Here is a 7,352-nt window from a genome sequence, read left to right as displayed (position 1 = left end):
CTTCTTTTTTGTTGGTAGTGTGTTATTTGTAATTGGGTTACTGTTGTTCTTAGTTGTACTATGAACTCTTAATCTTGCAAGCGTTTGTTGATATTTTATAGTGGCAGTTTTTCCCCTACATGTTTCATGTGGAAGTATTGGTAAATATGATATTACCCAAAGTCAAAAAGCTAAAGAAAGTGTTTGGTTATTTAGCAGTTTGGAGCAATAATTTGTTCAAAACCACTGAAAATACAAGTACTACAATTTACAACATTTTCACTTAGCATTTTGAAGAATAATTTCTCTAAAACACCGCTATATGTATTTTTTAAAAAAAAAACGTTTACTGTGGAATCGTTTCGACTCCTTAAATGACAAGAATCAGTTTAGCTGGCTCACTGTTTACCCATCAACGGATTGGTAAGCTAAGCTTGATGTATAAATTGAAGCCTTGGGGCTCCTTTTATAGAAGCCTCAAGGTTCTCATACCACTTTACCCACCGATGTGGAAAAAGTGACAAAATTAAGGGGAGCCGAACGTTCGGCTCCCCATATGTTTTTTTTTATTTGTTTTATTTGATTATTATTATTATTATTATTATTATTATTATTATTATTAGTATTATTATTATTATATGTATATTCTTTAGGTCATTCTACATATTAATCTAAACAGCTAATTTTTTCAAATATCTTTTTACCAACTGCTGATATAATTCGCTGGTCAAACCCGTTAATATAATCCGCTATTTGCTAACTGCTAACACAATCCGCTAACGCTAATTGCTAACCGCTGATTGCCAAACAGACATTGCGAGGTAGTTTCCCACTTCAATTTGTTTTGTGATTTGAATATTCTCTTTGTCAACAAATTTCCCAAGTAGTTAATTTAATTATTTTTATTTTTATTTTTTCATAGTATTAATAAAATACTTGGTAAATAAATATATAGTATTATTTTGTATTATAACTTTGTAGGTAAATGATCAAATTGCCACCAAAAAAAATAATGGACAATGTAGTGAACATAATCAATTGATGAATTTCAATGTAAAAATTTTTTACATTGGAGAAAAATAAAGACAATATAACTAATGAAATTATTTATCTTAATTAATATATTGATAATGAATATATATATATATATATATATATATATATATATATATATATTTTTTTTTTTGAATAAAGGCATTGTAGAGACAATGTAGCGAATATAATCAATTGATGAATTTGAATGTAAAGAATTTTTACAGTGCAGAAAAATAAAGACAATATAACTAATAAAATTATTTCTCTTATTTAATTTATAGATAATGAGTAATTTTTTTTTTGAATAAATGCGTTGTAGACACATAATTAAAAATTAAAGAAATACATATGTATTATTTTTTGTTGTAGCTACTAAATTATTTAATTTTTTTTTTTTTGAATGCAAATTATTTAATTTAATAAAAGCAAAATAGAGTACTAATTATGCCAACTTTGATTGGGATGTGGTTCGAGCCTAGGACGTTTCTTATTGAAATAAATTATACTGTTTCAACCTACTAAAACACAAAGAACCAATAACGCCTCCACTGAGGCTTAAACTCACAACCTTCCAGATGAAAGTCTAACCCGGGTACCATTAGACCACATAGTTTTGGTAAATTAACAAAGAATATAATTTGTAAGGAAATTTTGATTGTGATGGGGTACGAATTTAAGACCTTTCTTATCGAAATCAATGAGTAAATTAACAGAGAATATAATTTTTAAGGGAATTTTGATTGTGATAGGATTCGAACCTAAGACCTTTCTAATTAAAATCATATAATTAAGGATATATTTAGAAATCTCAAAGGAAAAATTAAAATCTGAACAATCTGAACCATTCATTTGTTTTAATAATTTGACGGTCATTTTTTCTGACCATTATAGGCCTAACGTTGATGGTATATATTTGATGAACTATTTGATCAACGTTAGGAAAATACACTACAAAAACACACACAAATTAGGTACGTATCACAAAAAACACACCATTAGGTGTGATTAAAAACACCATACAGTGTTCGAAAATACACCATTGGGATGTGGTGAGTTACTGAGTTATATGTTGTATTTTTTTGGGTCTGTTGTGTATTTTTTTTTATGTTTTTTTGCATTTTATTGTGGTGTGTTTCCCTCACTGTTGGTGCATGTTGTTAACACTATTTGTGTATTCTGAAATTCCACCGCACGGGAAGACCCCGCCGCATTTGAACTTTCTTTTATATATATATATATATATATATATATATATATGTATGTATGTATGTATGTATGTATGTATGTATGTATGTATGTATGTATGTATGTATGTATACACACACACACACACACACACACACACACACACACACACACACACACACACACACATATATATATATATATATATATATATATATATATATATATATATATATATATATATATATATATATATATGAGTTAATTACTGAAATGGTCCATTGACTATAGCGAAATTACTAATTTGGTCCTTGACTATTTTTTGACCAATTAAGTCCCTCAATTTTAAAAATCTTAACTAATTTGGTCCTCCGTTTGTTTGACCGTTAGTCAACCGTTAACTTGGGACCAAATTGGTAATTCGCTATAGTCAAGAGACCATTTTGGTAAATAACTTTAAGGGTGGGTAATTCGATTTAGTTTTTTCGAACCGAACCGTACCAAACTAGTTAGATTCGGTAATATACCGAACAACCGAACGGTAATAGATTCTTGAGAACTTTTGATAACAAACCATAAAGAAATCAAATAAAACATTTACGAGAGATACCCATGAGAATATGAGTTGAACGGCAGAGCAAGCAGCAATGGAATTTGATTTACTTTTTATTCATTTATTTTATTATTATTATTATTATTATATTTTTTTTAAAAAAAATCAAACGGTATTCGGTTCAGTTTAATTTTTTACCGAACAATTCGGATCGGTTCAGATCGGTTTTTTATCGAACCGTTCAGTATACAAGTATCCAATACCATTCAGTTGTTCGGTAAATTACAGAACCAATTGGTTCGGTACGGTTCGATTCGAGAAAACTATACCGAATAGCCCACCCCTAAAGTTAATTACCAAAATGGTCCCTTGACTATAGCGAAATTACCAATTTGGTCCCAAGTTAACGGTTGACTAACGGTCAAACAAACGGAGGACCAAATTGGTTAAAATTTTTAAAGTTGAAGGACTTAATTGGTTAAAAAAAAATGGTCAAGGACCAAATTGGTAATTTCGCTATAGTCAAGGGACCATTTTGGTAATTATTTATATATATATATATATATATATATATATATATATATATATATATATATATATATATATAGTGAAAGGTTCCCGTGCGGTTGAATGCTTCCCGTGCGGATGTGCGGTGGATTAATGTGCGTGAGATTTGTACTCAATGTGCGTGAATGTTGTGCTTAATGTGCCTGAGATTTGTACTTAATGTGCGCGAATGTGTAAAATGCAGCAGAAAATATTGATGTCAGCTTCTTCCCCATCCCAGTAGTCATTTGCCCCCTCCCTGATGATGATGATGCGGAGGCGAGCTATGGTGGTTAAGAATTATGGGAATAATACAACAGAAATCCACACTTAGCTGCTGTGCAAATTTTACTGTGCGTGCGTCATTTATATAAACATTCAACTGCATTGAAGGTAGCTGATAATCTAGAATCCATGGCCAAATTGAAGGAAGAAGTAACAAGAAGCTTGGACGTTAATGTGCGTGAGTTTCTGTTCTGCTTCCTTCTGAGCTCGTAATTATGAAATACTCACGCACATTAAGCACAAATCTCACGCACATTAAACACAATACTCAGGCACATTAAGTACAAAACTCACGCATATTAACATGACGCACATAAGTACAAATCTCACGCACATTGAGTACAAATTTCACGCACATTAAGTATAAACCTCACGCACATTAATCCACCGCACATCCGTACGGGAAGCCACAAATGCACATGATCCCTTCCCTATATATATATATATATATATATATATATATATATATATATATATATATATATATATATATATATATATATATAGGAGTGATCACATGTGGCCATGTTGTTAGGTGTGGTCATATGGTCAATTATAGGCCATTAGATTAGATAGATCCAATGAATCATATTAATCAAGATTTTTCTAGTATTTTCGCGCACATTCTCATACCCAGCGAACTGCAAGGGTAAACTCGTCATAAAACACCGGAATATTAATCAAGATTTTGTTGTGTATTTTATTACACTATTGGTGCATGTTGTCAACACTGTTGGTGTATTCTGGAACCCGGCCGCTATAAATGGCCATTGTAATTACCATAACACGGGAATACACCATTGGTGTGCTTCACTGTGGTGTGTTTTATTACACTATTGGTGTATGTTGTCAACACTGTTGGTGTATTCTGGAACCCGCCTGCTATAAATGGCCACTGTAATTACCATAACACCCCCACTTACCAAAACGCACGAAAATCCTCAGAATTATCACTGCCGTTAGATTAAACTGATTCAACGACACAGGTACGACCACACGACCACACCTAATGACATGACCACATATGAGCGCTCTTATATATATATATAACATAATAAGTGTGAAGGAAGGTTATACCCTTCATTCATGTCCGTTTTTTTCCGTTAATTTTTTTTATACATTGTGCTATAAAGGTTGTACTTTATAATATTTTGAACAAACATACCCTTACCGTTATAACTTCCGTTATAGTTTCCACTATTGTTACCATGCACATGCATTCACCATATATTTTCTTATGTTCTTCAATAATAATAATATTTATACATTATAATTTGGAGTTATTTCCTACGATATAAATATCAAATGTATAAAAATATTTACACTATTATTATTATTATAAAAAATCTTAATATAAAATACTAATATTGAACACCTAATTTTTACGCATCGCGCATAAGAAAATACTAAGTATATATAAACTTCAACAAGAATTTAAGATTAACATTATAAAAGTACCAAATTGTCATGTTCGTTTTTTTTTTTTTTTTTTTTTTTTTTTTAATGAAAATCATAACAACTGACTAAATGTGGAAATATCAGCTTTAAGATTAACATTGTAAAATTACCAAATTGTCATGTTCGTGTTTTTTTAATGAAAATCATAACAACTAACTAAATGTGGAAATATCAGTTAAACTATATTGAACTAAATGCGATCAAATTAAAAGTTAAAAGCTAAATAAGCAATATTATAATATCCATGAGATTAAAATTGATTTTTTCCAAAAATAAAAATGCATGTCAATTGCCGATAACAAAAATAGAATTTATATTATGACATCAACTCATTTAGTTAAAACATCATTCAAGCTAAGCAATGATGTTACTTGGTAGAATGGTAGGTATAATTAGGTATCTAATTGATTATAATATTAATTATTATTTTAATGTAATATTGTAAAGACTTCTATTTAACATGCTGTATATTGACCTTTTGAAAAGATTATACCCTAATTTTGAAAATCTTAGCCTCTTAGCTCATATCATAAAATTTAACGAAAAAGGTAAATCACGAAATGTGTATTAATTGACATACATAACTCTTAAATATTTATATACTAATACTCATAATAGAATCGTTTCAGTCCCTTACACTTCGGGGCCCAATAGAACATGTGAGAGAATGTCTGCTCCAAATTTCGTGCGCACAATGGGATCTGTCAACTTTGGGCATAGTTCCTACAATGCCGCTGTCAAGTTCGAACCTTAGTCTCTTTTTCAAAACACTATCTATTGAACCAATGAGCTAAGTTCATGCGGGCTCCCCATTTGCTATTCTTTTTAGGATTCAAACCTGCAGCATACAATATCTAGGAAAGATATCAATTTATTTTGAGTTAATACCAATCGGGATCCTCTGAGTATAGTGGTACCGTAATGTTTAGTCATAAACTTTTAATTTAACTACTCGTGTCTCTTCAAATTTCAAATTTAACCAGTTGTGGTCTTTCTGTTAAGGACTATGAGTGATCAAATTTGAAAGTTGAACGATCGATTAAAATGGTTAAGTTTAAGACTAAACGTGACGATATCACTATACTCAAACGACACCAGCTGATATTAACTCTTATTTTAAATTAGTCAATAAAAAAAAAAGTAAATGTAATTGAGCGCGTGTGGAAACATTGGCTTGGGTAGTTGGTATGTGGGAGTGGAAGTGGATGATCCATTGCAACACGCAACAGCAAATGAGTTGGGTGGAAGGAAGCAACGAGGAGGGAGGATCACGACCCCCACGTGACCCCAGTAAAAACTGCCCAACCCATTTATTGCGCGCATTTTCCCTTTTTTATCCTCTAATCTGCGCCGTCCCTCCCCGTAACTTCAACCTCCACACCGGGATTTTTATGTAAAATCCACATTGCACTAACGTTATCCACACGCCCCGCGATGTTTCTTTTAATGCTTCTTTGACCCCACTTCTCTTACATAATTACTGTTTCAGCTATAAAAAAAATGGTCTATTTTCTGAACAAAAAAGTATAAATATTTTTTTGCTTGTTAGAAAGATAATGTAAGAAATATTGTTTATGGTATTTATTTTTAAAAAGTACTCCACCTGCTTCATTTTGTATTCCACATATACTTTCTTTTAGTCAAATTAACCTTTTTTTTCTTTCTTATTTTTAAATTCAATTTTTTGTATTTAATAAAATTTTAGTATAATTTTTTAAAAAAATTAAATTATAAATAATTTGAATCAATGCCTAATATTTGTATCATGCATTTATTTTGGGAATAGAAATGTGTGTGTTGTTTGTTAATTTTGTATTAGGGACATTTGACTTGGACCTCCATAGCTTTTGCCAATGTTAATTACATCCTCTTCATCATTCTATAATCATAATATAATCCATTCAAAATAATGACTTTTATGTCGTCCCACCCTTTTCATAAGTATACTTTACTTTTTTTCCCTGCACGGACTAACTTAGTGATTTAATAGGCAGAATTTAGGAGAATAGATCAAGGTTTAAAACTCCACAATGACAGTGTGGAGATATGTTCAAAGTGGACTAATTCATTGTACACACCGGCATTTGACTATGTCTGTTGAACCACTAAATTACTGTGATTTACCTCCTCCCACATGTTCTGTCCGGGCGGGATGTGAGGGCCTTTAGGGTTGAGAATTCAACATTTTGGAGAAGAAGTATACTTTATTTTTTTAAATTAAAACAAATTGTAAGAAAATGGTTTAGAATATTGAAAACCAGTAATTTACAACCCCTTAACATAAATCATTATATACAACTCACCTACAATT

Source organism: Ipomoea nil, unplaced genomic scaffold, assembly GCF_001879475.1.
Source record: "Ipomoea nil cultivar Tokyo-kokei standard unplaced genomic scaffold, Asagao_1.1 scaffold0465, whole genome shotgun sequence".
In the NCBI taxonomy this organism is placed as follows: domain Eukaryota; kingdom Viridiplantae; phylum Streptophyta; class Magnoliopsida; order Solanales; family Convolvulaceae; genus Ipomoea; species Ipomoea nil.
Note: the sequence above shows the minus strand (reverse complement) of the source record.